At 38.4% G+C, this 14706-nt stretch overlaps 1 pseudogene across 1 annotated transcript; it reads right to left on the bottom strand.

Moving 5' to 3' along the window:
- Window positions 1-1545: 1545 nt before the first annotated feature.
- LOC308560975 (small ribosomal subunit protein uS5-like) lies at window positions 1546-14495 on the bottom strand (annotated as a pseudogene). Its single transcript has 4 exons — window positions 14378-14495; window positions 6974-7056; window positions 6875-6881; window positions 1546-2340 (listed from the first exon to the last, which is right to left on the bottom strand). The product of its transcript is annotated as a small ribosomal subunit protein uS5-like (transcript).
- Window positions 14496-14706: the final 211 nt, after the last annotated feature.

The following is a 14706-nucleotide window of genomic DNA, read 5'->3' as shown; positions in this document are numbered from 1 at the left end:
TTTCTTTCACAGAATGATCAGTCAGTCTTTCTCCCTTATCAGTGAAATTAAATAAATGGGGGAGAAAATGAAGTATTTTAGCAGATAGAAAGTTTACCTAGATTCAGTGACACCTTCTGCAGAATGACTTATAGAATCCTTGATCAGACAGAAACATAGTTAGCCATGGTTTTTGTACTGAAATTACTGCATTACAGTCCAGATTATCTCAATGAATTCTCATGTCTATGATGGCAGACTGTGCCACATACACACTTGTATTATCTCTCATGAAACACCTTCTATAAATATTGTTAGAATTTAAAAACAAATAAGTCAAGACTATTGGTTGCAAATAAAGGAACTGCAGCTTGGACTAGCTTTTAGCAAAAGGAATTTGAAGGAAGGTTTAAACTACCAGACTATAGAGAAGGCAGGAAGGCAGCTGGACTTTAGAACATAGGAACCAAAGAATGGAAGGCCACCAAAACTGTCAACCTCTGCTCTCTACTTCAACAGGCCACTTTACTCTAGCAGTCACCAAAGTTCCTGAGTTCCATAGTCCATGACTCCCAACAACATAAGTTTAAGCTCAGGACTATACATTGTCTGTGGAGCTAATTCACTAGGACTTGAGAGAACTGTGTGGCCCATGTTGCTGGATCCAGAAAACACATTGTTCCACTGGAGAAACTGAGTTGTACAGTTCAACAAGGGATTCTTAGGAGTCCTGCTACTGTGGGAAGAAGCAGAGGGAGCAGCTAACCTAACTGAGTTTTTCTTCCCCTTTCCACCAAAACAGTTCAGCTTTCAACTGTTTACATATTGAGGTCTTCTGAAAGATTTTATTACAAAATGCTACTACAAAGTCATTTGAAACCACTAGCCGCAGAAGAAAATTAGGCATGACTTGTATTTATAAGATAGTTGTGTTAAAACTCTTCTCTCCTTTTCTTTACACTCTTCTCAAATGTTTTAAATTATCATTAGCAAGAAGATAGTTGCCTGGAATTCCTTGATATCAGTTCACACATGGTTTTTCAAATATTTTGAAATTGCAAAATGTTGCTTTGGATTCATAGGCAGATTACAGTAATTAGGAAAACCTTCGAGTGAAACACAGGGGAAGTAGATGTGTCATCAAATCTCTAGTAAACTCATTTTTTATTGTGAAATTTATTTTATTATGAAATTCATTGATTTGATTACCTTAAGAACAAAACCCAGTTATGATAGCCATCAATTTTAAGCACCTTTTCTTCTGGCCCTTTGCATCCTTCTCAGCCTCTACAGCTCCTGTACCAATAAAGGTATTTTTAATCAAAGGTTTCAGTGTTTAATCAAAGGACAAGGATCTTCATGTCCTTGACCAGGAAGCTCAGCTTGGTGATGGGGATCCACTCCTTGGCCTTGGCCTTGGCCTTGCCTCTGAGAGCTCTGCAGCCTTGGCCCTGAGCCCAACCCTGGCTGTGACCTTGGTCTGGATGCCAGCTGCCCAATCCTTCATGGAAGCCTCCGTAGCTTTTTTAAAACAACCTTAATTCACTTCATTTTTCTTATATAAAATTATGTGATGGCCACAGCTGGAACCTGGGTCCTCTGCACAGAAACTCTGGGGTGGTCTTTGCAAGATGGTCAGTGAGTTCCTGATAAGGAGACTTGGTGAACACTGTCTCTTTCCAGAGGTCAGGGGTGAGATAGCCATGGGTCTTGGAGATGGCATCAAAGGTGGCCTCAGTGAAGTTGCCCAGGGTGGCAGTGCAGCCCCTGGCCGAGGTGTAACAGTCATTGATAGTGGCCAGCAGGAGCAGCTTCTTGGGCACAAGAGCTGAGATGATGTCAGTGCCCCTGGGGACAGGGATGAGATGTACCAGCACAGAGCCACAGCTGCCAGTCACCTTGCAAGGGACAGTGTGGGGTTTACAATCTTGTTCCCCAAGTAGCCTCCCCACACAGGGACAACAGAAAGCTTGGCCAGGATGATGGCCCCACAAATGGCAGTGTCTACTTCCTTGGAGCACTTAACACCCAGGCCGACTTGCCCATTGTAGTCCCCAAGGTGACAAATGCCTTGAACGGGATCTTCTGGCCAGTGTGGGTCTGCTTTTGCCCTGGCATAATCTTCAAAACCTCGTCTTGAGAGATGCCCCCAGGAAAAAGTCAATGACCTCAGATTCCTTGATGGACAGGGAGAAGAGATAGATCTGCTCCAGGATTTGATCTTCATGTCCTTGACCAGGAAGCCCAGCTTGGTAATGGGGATCCACTCCTTGGCCTTGGCCTTGCCTCTGAGAGCTCTGCAGCCTTGGCCCTGACCCCAACCCTGGCTGTGACCTCGGTCTGGATGCCAGCTGCCCAGTCCTTCATGGAACCCTCCGTAGCTTCAAATTCCAAGGCCCTGGAGCCTCTGGGCCCTCCCCCAGCACTGGTGTCACCCCCTCCCCCCCAATTTGATGTTTTCTCAGAAAAGAAGCCAGTGTTGGTATTCTTAATTATTTGATTCCTGAATAAAGAATGCCAAAATTCTTTCAATATATGAGAGCTTTCAATTGCCCCAACTAAATATATTTGATTTGTATATCTTATTAGAGTGCTTAAAACATGTTTTTGTAATTATTTAAATTTTAAATTGGATGGCATTTCTTCATGTGTTGTTTAGATACCTTATTCAGTCTCACTTGATAGAAAATTGAAATTGCCACCCAAAATTACACTATATTTGTTTTACTCACCAAAGTTCCTAATTTGTTAAAGTATAGGTGTTTCATAGTAGAGTGCATTAAATTGCTTTCTATTTGATTCATCTGCGTATATCTATCTTGATTATTCAACTAAGTTTATGGTAGAAATGGGATGTAGCATATTTATCTTTCATAGCATTTAAAATGGTAATAAGCACATAATAGATACTCAAGAAATAGCTAATAGAAATCATTTCGTTAAGCACTTACACTAAAATACCAACAATGAATTCTATCTCTAGTTATTTACTCACAAATAAAATCACCTGTGAATTCTAAAATTAGCACAAACTTTATGAATCTTTGGAGTTCCTTTAAAAAATATCTTTAAGTTAATGTGTTAAAAATGCCTTCAAATAGATGTTTTAGAAGACATAAAATCATGGAAACTAGTTCATCTCCAAAGAAATGAGCACAAAGAGGAACAAAAACACAAAGAAATGAAAGTTTTAAATCCAAAAAGGTGGTGAATCTGTGCAGGGAAATTTTCGCATGAGTACCAGGGTGTGTGAGCCTGTTCCTCAGGGGAAGTAAAACAGCTTCTCAACCACAGACTTCTATCTTGAATCTATAACGGAAGATAATGCTTTAACTAGGACATTGTCAACATTTAAAAAATAGAAAATAGATCCATTACAAGTCTAAGTCCTGTCTGTACCTACCCTAAAGTCAAATAAGATCACCATTTAAAATATATATATATTCCAATAGTTACGTGTTTGGAAAGATGAATTCCTATACTTTAAAAGAAAAATTGGTCCTGCAAATTTGTTCCAGAATGTCATATTTTACATACTTTGTGTACGGTGACTCAGACTTCGACCCATTGCAGAAATCAACAGGAAATATTTAAGTGTAAATTGATAAAATTCAGACTATGATTTTCAAGTTCATGAATTAAAAACTTTTTTATGAGGTTTACCATTCTTATACAAAATTGGTTTAAAAAACAAAAAAACAACAATTAATTATCACTCTTTCAACCACAACACAAAATGAGAGGCAAGAAGTGTTTTAAAATTCTTCGAAAACTAAAGTGTATAGTGTTGTAGTGAAAAGGGCCAATAAGTGATGCTCTGAAGACATGCAGTCAAGTCTTCTCTATTTTTCCAACTTAGATGATTTAAAGCCCATGAATTAAGTTCCTTTTAAATCTGAAAATGAAGACAATATTTTTTCTACACAGATCATAGGATTTTTATGAAGACAAGCTGAGATAAGAGCTGCAAAATATTCCTGGGAGCGGGGAGGATAGCACTTAATGCTTTAGAATATTAAGGATGCAAGTAGCATCTGGCAAAATGCACTGTCCGTCGCATAGGTGACCAATGCAACACTGAACGTGCTTTCTGGAGCTGCTAAGCAGAAAACATTACAAGAAGACGAAATCTATTTAATCTCAAAGTTGTGCACCTCTTGACACGATCCACCTGTTCAGTCGTGATATATGGCAGCCCAGGGTCCCTCTGTGGCTCAGGGCTTTCTGTCCCTTAGCCGTAACTCTTTCCATGGGCCAACCCGTCCATGGGGATGTATGCGAGAGGGCAGGTCCATGCGGAGAGAGCCCGCTTGCAGGCCGCAGGCGGTGACAGTGTGGCACAGAAGCGCTGGGGTGGGGCCACGGCTAAGCCCCACTCAGCAGCAGCACTTCACCCCAACTCTTAACAGGGTCTTTGTGGGGGCTCTGAGGAGCGCTGCTCATCTGCCCATCTGGCCAGATGAAGAGCAAGGGGATTCTTTCATCAAAAGAGAGAGCCTTAGAAAGAGGAAACGGCGACTGAAGGGCTGAATCCCCAGGATTACTGGCGCTTTTGAACTGCCCTGGGAAGTGAGGAGCATGGAGGCGCTAGTGCCCGCCCAGAGAATGCACACTGGGTTTTAAAAACCAAACAAAAAACAGCACGAGAGGAAGGCTTGGGGTGAAGGTACTCCGCTGAGAGGCTTGCGTTAGTAAGATCACAGAACTGCAAGTCACAGATCACAACAACAAACACCAGGTGCATCTGAAGTATCGAAGCTAACAAACATGACATCATGCTCAATGCCATCAGTGCTGTTATTATGATCCAAAAAAAAAATCATAGCTCCAAATTAAATCCAGCCTAAATCCTGAGACCATCCAGCAAGAATACTATTTCTTCTTTCTTTAATTCATGTCTAATGTGTTTACCAAAGAATTTTTCAGGCTAAGCTTTCCATTAGCAGTACCCAGAGGTATCCCTGGCTGGGTAGCACAGGATTTACCTGAAGAGACTCCTCAGGTAAGTAACACCCCGGCTTCTGTTTCTGCCCTTTGAAGAACAACTAGCATTTCTGGCCACTTAGGACCCCAAATTCCAATAGCTTTCTGGCCATCTGTTGTTATTCGGAACGCTGATGCTTCGCATGCGAAGTTCCACGTGAACTCTGCTTTTCCACAGCCACCCTGGGAATTTTCTAGGTTAGAGTTTTTAATATCAATTGAAGATCCAAGTTAATTCCTAATACCATGAGAAGATTAAAAAAAGGGAAAACACTTAAATTTAAATAAGGAGTCTCAGATTTAGATTCAGTAAGCATTATAACTCCCCTAGTCCATAGCAATCAGTGGCTTGCATCTTGGGTGTGTTTTTGGCTCTGTCTGCCCACAACAATGATCTTACTGAGACATTTTCCCAACATGCACAAGCTTCCTAAAGAAATTCAGACTTAAGGCACTGTCCCAAAGTACCTGTCCCCCAGGGAAGAGCTTGCTGCCCCAAGCACTTGACTCACAATTTTTAAAATACATTATTAAAAATAAAATAAAAAAGGAAATCTTTAATTTATCATGTACATTCAGAAAATAGAGAAAAGAATTTTAGGTTTTCTAGGTGGTTGCATGCTCCCTCACCTTGCCTACGTTAGCCTTTCTCGTAATCCCAAAGTTTAAGGCCAGCAATTGGTATGAAAATTTTACAAAAATATTTAAAGGCTAACATGAGATCCATAATATCTTAGAAGTTTCACTGAGCTATCCGTTCTAAAGTTCCCCCAAAGAGTATACATAAAAGTACTTAATACATAATATGTATAAAGCATGTGAACGTTTTTCCTTCCCAGCAAATGGTCCTTTGTTCCCACGTGCTATCCTTTAAATTAATGCTAGGAGACCCAATAAGTAGAAAACATATACCTGGCCGAAGGGATAAAGAAATACACAACTCTTTTAAAGTATTATCTCATGATGGATACAGATATGAGTTCCAGAAACAAAAAGTCTGGTTCAAATCCCATCTACACAAGTATTAACAGTTCCTTTGGCTAACTTACTCCATCTCCCATGCCTTATTTTGTCACCTGTAAAAATAAAGAAATGATGACAATAGTGGTATCCATCCCATAGGCTGTGGGAATAAGATGAGTCATTTGACGGAGAGGACTGAGAACACCTCCTGGCACCTACTCATTTTCTAGCACGCAGTAAATATTATCTTTCATTGCTACAGATGTCACCAAACCTTTGATCCCTAACCACTATTGTAAGTGCTATGAGTGCTCATCTGGACATTAAAAACTCAGTCACTTATTTAATCAGATGGCTGTTCACTATTTAAAGATGAAAGCAAACCTTCCTTTAAAGATAAGGGCCCCACAGTCGTCTCTACACACCTATGTTTATTTAGTCAGAATAGTGGAGAATTAAGACAATGATTCAGATAGCATTTGTCTTGGAAAGGGCAGGGTCAGAGGGCAATCCATTCACTCCAATTTTCTATCCAAGCTGCATTTTCTGAATACTTAGAAGTCAAAGTCACATGGTCTTATGTAGACATAGATTTTGGAAATGGTTAGGTATCGGAAAACTGGATCCAGTAATACCAGTGAAATTAATCTAACCAGCATCTGGAAGCCCAGGCTGTGTAATTTATATACATTTTTCAAGATATTTTCTGGACATACTTTATGGCAGCCTTAATCGTGCCAAATAAAACACAGTGCAATTAGCACACTTTCTAATCACCCCGCCCAAGCTGGAAAAAGGAATGTAGACTGATTAATTTAACTAACGTCTTCACCAGCTTAAAGAAGTCTGATTCGGATGCAATAAAAATTTATTGGCATGGCTGATTTCATAAGCGTCAGCTGCTTTCTCATGTCCCACACTTCAAAACCTCCTTTGAAGACCAAATTACCTTCTACCTGGAAATATATTTTAAGAAATCATAGTTAATAATCGGGGACTGCTGTTTTCATGATCTTTTCAAAGCCAACCTCTACAGCCTTCCTCTTACCTTGTTGCGTAATTCCTGGCCTTCTTTTAAGAGATCGAGATCACAGTCCGAAGGGCAAGAACCAATTTTATTAAAAATGCTTCCTAGGGTTAAAGACAAAAGGTGCAAAAATATATTACAGATTTTCACTTCAGAGGATGTGTAAGCTTTCACTGCTGAAATCTAAGAGCTTATATAAGGCCTGACAACTGGGGGCAAAAGAAATAATACTAAGAAAGACGCTCATAGCTGTTTTATGCTCCAGGCTTTAATTCAATGTGTAAACTTCAAGTAGACTCTACTAGTGGCCACACCACGGGATGCAATTTATAAGCAGCAGCTGCATCTGGCCTGCTTTCCTACCCTCACCCTGGTAAGATTCTTTATCTTTAGCTGTGTTTCAAAGAAATTCCTGTGCACCTCCTACCAATGTTTCAATGTAAAACTTTGAGACTAGGGAGGTCTGTCCTCTGCCTTTACCCAGTGCTTCCCACCTGAGATCCTTTTTTTCATATCTTACATGACTTGTTTTATATCATAGTTTCTCAGCCTCATTTGGCTGAGAATGACATTTTGGATTGGTTGGATTGGATAATTCTGGGGGCAGTCTGTGTTCTGTTAGGCTGTTTAGCAGCATCCCTTACATCTACCCACTAGATGCCATAGCACCTTCCATTTCTCCACCCTTCCCCAGTTGTGATAATCAAAAATGTCTCCAGACATTGCCAAATGTCCCTTGGAAGGCAAAACATCCCCATCTGAGAACCACTGCTCTAGATCAGAAACTCCTTGCAGACAATGTGTCTTGTTCACCTTAGTTTCGCCTGTAATCTCTAGCACAGTGCCTGAAACAGAGTTCCACAAATATCTTTTAATTATAAATCAACAAACAGAGCTATCACATAAGCAAGTATTATTTAAGCTTTATGCCTCTTACGTCATTGGCTTGATGACCCCTCACTTCAATGAACCCATATGCCAAGGTCTACCCCCAGGGTCTTGTGACAAATACCCTGGCCCAGAAGCCACCAGAGCTCAGAGTCCCTCAGTAGAGCCACAGCTTTAATAAAAAGGTTGACTCAACATCTTTGTTTTTAGTATACATGTGTCATGTACCATGAGCAGCTAAGCCTTGCAGCCTGCCCTCTTCTCTCCCTCCATGGTTTGAAGGCTGCCAGCCCCTGCCCTTTGGAATTTCCCTGTGGACACTTTTTCGTGAAATTGCCAGAGAATAAAATTATTAGGACATGGTTTCCGTGTCTTCAAGCTTTTTCTCCCTGAAGGTGACCCATCAAGGTTTGTGTGGATCATGCATTTCGAACATCAATAGTTTCATTGTATCTTCTGACCCTCACCCAGTGCACTGTGCCAAACTAGAGTCAAAATCAGAAAACACCCTTCTTCAGGGAGGGTGGCATAGGTCAGGGACCACTCTCTGAGAAGCCTGGCACTTGAATCTTTCAGATGAGGATCATGTAAACCATGGCAAGAGCTTTCTTACTTTGAGTCTAAAACAGACTTCATTGATGGTGAGGTTGAGATGGCCAAAATCAAGATAAGAAAGGGGGAGAAAAGAAGAAGGCAGGACCCAAAAAAGCATTTTTATTTGGATTTTAAATATATTGTTCTTTTTCAAGCCTTATAATTTAAATTCTCAGTGCATAGTTGCTAGCTGAAATAACAATTTTAAAATAATAAAATTCACTTTAGTGTATTCTAAGAACTTTATATATATTAGGCTGTGCACACACACATACACACCAAAAATAAAAATAAAATAAAACAATAAACTGCTAAAAGAGCGAGCATTACTCTATTTCACAGATTTGAAAATTCAGACTTGACGAGATCAACGAACTTCCCCCGAACTTCTCCCAAATCAGAGTTAATCAGCATAAAATCTTAAATTTAGACCCAAGTTCTATTCAACTTCAAAGCCTATGCATTTAATCCCTCTGTTCTATCTTACTTAAGAACTACTTATACACCGTTTTAAACACTGAACAATATATTCGTTTTTATTGTTGCTTGAACAAATTTCCACAAACTTAGTGACTTAATATCCATTTATCTCACATTTTTTGCAGGTCAGAAATCTGGGTATAGCATGGCTCAGCTGGTTCCTCTTCTTAAAGTCTTAAAAGGTCAAAATCAACGTCTCAGCCAGGGCTGCAGTCCCATCTGAGTCTAGGAATCCTCTTCTAGGCTTGCTGGCTGTTGGCAAAACTCATTTCCGTCTCATGCTTTCCATGTGGTCTCCTCTACCTTCAAGCCAGCGGGAGTGGGACGCATCTTCTCACGTGTTCTACTGTGTGTCTCAATTCAGTTATGACGACTTTCTTTCTCCCTTTTAGCACCATAGTCACACATATAGGGAACAGATTCAGAAGTGCACTGCCAGGTGTGTAGTTCTAATAAAGGAGTGGTAAGAAACCAGAACAAAGTGAGGGGCCCTGACAAAAAAGAGCACATGGAAAGGGAATGTCTAAACAAAGCATAAAAGTGTTCCGTGGGAGAAAGGGCCATCTTTTAAAAACCTAACAACTCCTACAATTATGACACCACTGGAGAAAGAAGCCCTTCTCTGCCTTCTCTCCCTGCCCTGCCCTGATCAAATCCTGAGGGGGTCAATAACCATGATTCTCAACACGGAGAAGGGGTAGAAGCATAACACTCAGAAATAGAGACTGCAACCAAGTTCTGCACTCCTGCTCAGGTTTTAGGGCCAGCCTGAAAAACAAAGATATTGAGAATCTTTTCTTTTTTATCATTAACCCTAACTAGACCTATGAACCAATTATTTTATTTAAGACTGGAGGCAGGGGTGAGAGTAAGATGAACCGAGGACTGATGGTTCACCACAAGCTCCCTTTACAGACCTGACCTCATCACTCAAACCCTGTATAATATGAAAAGGAAAGAGCAAGGCTCACTTCATTCGTTGCTTAGATTATAACCGTCTGTATAACAGCCTGATGTCACTGGCAACTCTGCTACCACACACTCTGCATTTCCCCTGGCTCTATCCAGAATATCTGAATCCAATCTTTTTATTTTTAAAATCAACATATTAAGTTCTAATTTACATTCAATAAAATGTGCACATTTTAATTCAATGAGTTTTGACAAATATATGCACCCATGTAACTCCCATCACAAAATCTTAAATATTTTGTATAACCCTCCAAAATTTCCCCATGCCCTTTGCAGTCAATTACCCTATCCCTAACACACACACACACACACACACACACACACACACTCCTGACAACCACTTATCTGATTTCTATCACTACAGATTAGAATTCTGTCATAAAATTTCATACATATGGAATAATGCAGTATTTACTCTTTTGTGGCTGGCTTCTTCCATTCAGGATAGTATTTTGAGACTCATCACATTTTATTGCTAAGTAGTATTCCTTTTGATGAATGTCCTGAAATTTATAGACTAATTCATCTATTAATGGATATTTCAGTGTTTCAAAGTTTTGACTGTTGTAAGGACAGCTGCTATGAACATTCAGGTCCAAGTGTTTTTGTGGACATATGTTTTTATTTCTTGTGGTAAATACATAGGAGTGGGATTACTGGGTCATAAGATAAGTGTTTAATTTTTAAAAACTGTCAGTTTTCCAAAGGAGTTGTACTATTTTTTCCTCCTACCAGTCATGTATGAAAGTTTCTGCCAAATTTTCATCAGTACTTGGTGTTGCTGGTCTTTTTAAGTTTAGCATATTAGTGGATGTGAAGTGGTAACACATTAGTGTTTTAATTGGCATTTCCTGATGCCTAAAGATTGTTAGGCATTATTTATGAATTAATTGGACATTTCTTATCTTCTTTGGTGAAACCTCTGTCTAAGTCTTAGAACTTTTAAAAAGTGAGTTGTTTTTCTTATTAGTGAAAATATATAATATGGTACAAACTGTTTGTCACATACAGGTACTGCAGATGGTTCCTCTCAGTTTGTAACTTGCCTTTTATTTTTCCTAATGGCAACATGAAGAGAAAAAGGTTAATTTTGTTAAAATACAATGTATTATTTGTTTTTCTTTCATAGTAAATAATTTTTGTGTCCTGTCTAAGAAAACTTTGCCCGAGGTCATAAAGATTTCTCCAAAGTTTTCTTCTAGAAGTTCTCTTGCACTGGGTAGGACTCCAATATATAAAGTGATGAGATTAGACATCCTTGCCTTGTTGTTTATTATGTATAAATATATATATATATATATATATATATATATATATATATATATATATATAAAATCTTCATTCAGTCAGAGAAACATATCCTATAATATTTAAATCTTTTGAAATATATTAAGATCTAATTTATAACCCACTATATGATCCATCTTGCAAACATTCTATGTTCCCTTGAAAAGAATGTATATATTGGTGAGTTGAGATGAAGTGCTTTGTAAGTTTCAATTAGATCAAGTTAGTTGATAGTGTCATTCAGATATTTATATCTTATATTATTTACTTTTTGTCTCTTTCTTTTATCAATTAATAAAAAAGGGTGTTAAAATTTCAAAGAATGGTTAAGGATAAGTGTAATTTTTCCCCTTTTTTGCCAGTTTGTGTTTCATAATTTTTGAGGTATAATTGACATATGACATATTAGTTTCAGGTGCACAACGTAATGATATGATATCTGTATATATGGTAAAATCATCACATTAAGTCTAGTGAACATCCATCCCCACATATAGTTGGAAATTATCTTCTTATGATGAGAACTTTGAAGATCTACTCTCTTGGAAACTTTCATAAATGCAGCAGAGTATTATTAACTACAGCCACCCAAGGACTGGGGGGAAGTCCCTGTGCTGACCTCGGATCCCCTCTGCTCTGCTCTCGGGTCCCAGCTGCCTCAGCTGCCCTGAGCGCCCAACTCTGTCCCCTCAGCTCATCAGAACTTTGTCTGCTCGGATTCCCCTCGGCCGCTCTGCAGTCAGAATATTGCGCCCAGGTGGAGAGCAGGCTTTGTCTCAGAGGTCTCTGTCTCTGTTCTTGTGCCCCCTGATGGCCAGTGCCCCAGAACAACTGCTTCACACAGTCTGTCCAGTTTAATGGTTCATTATAGCAGAAGGGCTGGTCTGGCTCCAGCTACTCTGCTGTAGCTAAAATTGGAAGTTGTGATATTGCTTAATTTTTTAATTAAAAAGTGGAAATGGATTCATGCATCTGTCATGGGCTAACTAGCACCCACGTTTATGTGTTGGTAATACAAAGATGGGTTATTTCGAAAGTCCATTTTTTTTCATGCGAACTATTACTCAATTTCATTATCAGATCCTTTTATACTGAGGAAAAGATCAACTAATTACAAATAATAGTAACCTCCTGATGCCTTTGGAATGTGTCAGCTGGGATCACCTAGAAAAAATAAATGAAACAGTCATATCTTTAATAATGCGTGAGGTGCACAAGGAGAACACTTGTCAGAACTGTAGCATTACAGGACCTTACCTATATATAAATGCATATGTTTAGGAAAGTGTGTTTTCCCTGAGTTGTGCTAATCTTTTTTACTTGGCATATTTTTAATGGTTTTTCCAAATGACCTTTGTAAAATTAATCGAGGATCTGACACTGTCCTTTGGAGAAATACAAAGAAAGAATGCTGCTTATAATAACTTGTGCACGAAAAATAGCCAGAAAATGACAAAACAGAGAAAACATTCATACTGAAAAAAATTAAAGCTTGAAAGTGGAACTAACTGAAAAATGTTGCCTTTTCGTCAGCAATATTTTTGTGGGTCACTGAAAATTTCATTTTCCCTTCCTTTTCTATAACATTGTCATTACTTGAAATCAGATTTCTCAAAACAAGTAAAATATAGTGCTATTTTTCAAGAGCCCTACAGTGAAAATCATCTCGAATTAAAGATTAATAAAATGTACAGAAAATATGTATAAAAACACAAATACAGAGATCCTTTAAAAATACCTGCAATTAGACAAGATGGAAATCTAAAAAGAAATTAAATTTCATTGAAATTCATTTCCTATTCTTTGAGAAAATTACTACTGAAGTGAGGAATTTTTTCCCCTGTAATTTAAATGTTAAGCTGCCAGATGTGTGTCTCATGCTTGACGAGTCGAAGCTTTGCATTATTTAGCATATTAAGAATCACAGAATTTTAAAAAGGGCTCCTTTATTGCCTCAAGGTTCTAATTAAGTAAACCTTAGCCTGGTACATTTAAAACTTGCAATACAAGAGATTTTGCTCTTTTTTTTCCCCCACAGTCAAGTCACATCTATATAATAAATATGGAAAATCTTTAAGATGATATAATTTTTCATTTCCTTGAAGAATTAAAGCTATCTATTATTTTAAGAAGTTTTTAATAGAGGCCAGCAATCTAGAAGACAACCAAGGATTCAAAATACTTTTTAATCATTGCAAGTTGCTTTCCTTATTTATACCAAAGAATATGTGTTTCATAAAGGCAGCTCTGTGCTATCAATCTTCCCCTCGCTTCCTTACTTTCTCTGCCTCTGCTGTGGGCTCCACTGTTCTCTTTTTAGACAAAAGCAATTCCAAGGAGCAATGAGACCACAGATTTTGGATTGATGTTATGTTTTTGTGTGTCTCTCGGTGTGTGTCTGTGTTAGCTATCTGATCACACAGCACTAATTAGTTTCCCTTTGAGCAGCTCATGAAAAGAGTTCTCGCAGCTAAAACGAAAACCATAATCAGATGGAAGTTCTGTAGGCACACAACATTCATAAATCATACCCTTAAATACAGTTATTTTTGCCATTTTAGAAAATGTCAAAGGTGTCAACTCTGTCCAAATATACCGCTTAACAGTGACTATTTTAGTAAATTGACTTGAAATGCATTTAGCTAACTGACAGTTAGAAGCACATAATCTAGTTCACAGTACAAATGAACAGTTTAAAGGCCAAAATAAGCACCAAAGTATGAATTCTCAATGACATGTTGCAATGAGCATGGCTGCAACCACAGACCAAAATCTTAGCTTTGTTTATCTACATCAGAAATAGATGCACAACATTTTTGAAATGTGATATTTTACATCTAGTTTCTAGTTAAGAAAAAAAAAATGTCTTAATCGCTTTCTATACAAAAGTAGAATTATCTCTTTGAACAAACTAGAGTTGACAACATTCTCTGTGAGCAGCATGGTTTTAACTTATAAACAGTAACTTCTTGGGTGCTGCAAATAGATAAATGTTTGTCATATTGTCAAGTTCCCTTTTCCACACAAGAAAAATAAATCAACAATTTGATCTTCAAAAATTAACTGTTGACAAAGGGCAAGTATCATAAAATTGGAGCATAGGTTTGGCTAATACAGTCCCTCTGAAGTCCAAAGTTTTTAGGGAAAGGTAAAGTCCACCTAACATTTCATGAATTGGCTTCTTAGAAGAGTCAAGAAGCTTACCGGTTTCATACTGGAGGATGTTTAATATCATCCGCAGCAGGAATGCAATACCATCCCTACTTACACTCCTATTCAAACCACTAGGCCACAATCTGTCTGCATTGAACCTCAAACCCATGTGAGACTTTGGTACCACTTATGAAAATCAGCAGTCAGATTATCGATAGTAGCACATAGTACATTTCAGTTTATAAGCACAGATTTGCATATGTTACTCATTTAATTCAAACTATTTTGATTAACTTTATTGCCAGCAGAGAACTGCAAATGCTTCTGCCACCATCTCAATCCAGTAGCAATCTCTGAGAATGCTGCTTTGTGGGATAAAA

Source organism: Miniopterus schreibersii (genome assembly GCF_964146895.1).
Source record: "Miniopterus schreibersii genome assembly, chromosome: 8".
Lineage (NCBI taxonomy): Eukaryota > Metazoa > Chordata > Mammalia > Chiroptera > Miniopteridae > Miniopterus > Miniopterus schreibersii.
The sequence above is the reverse complement of the archived record's forward strand: the minus strand, read 5'-3'. Positions and strand labels throughout refer to the sequence as shown.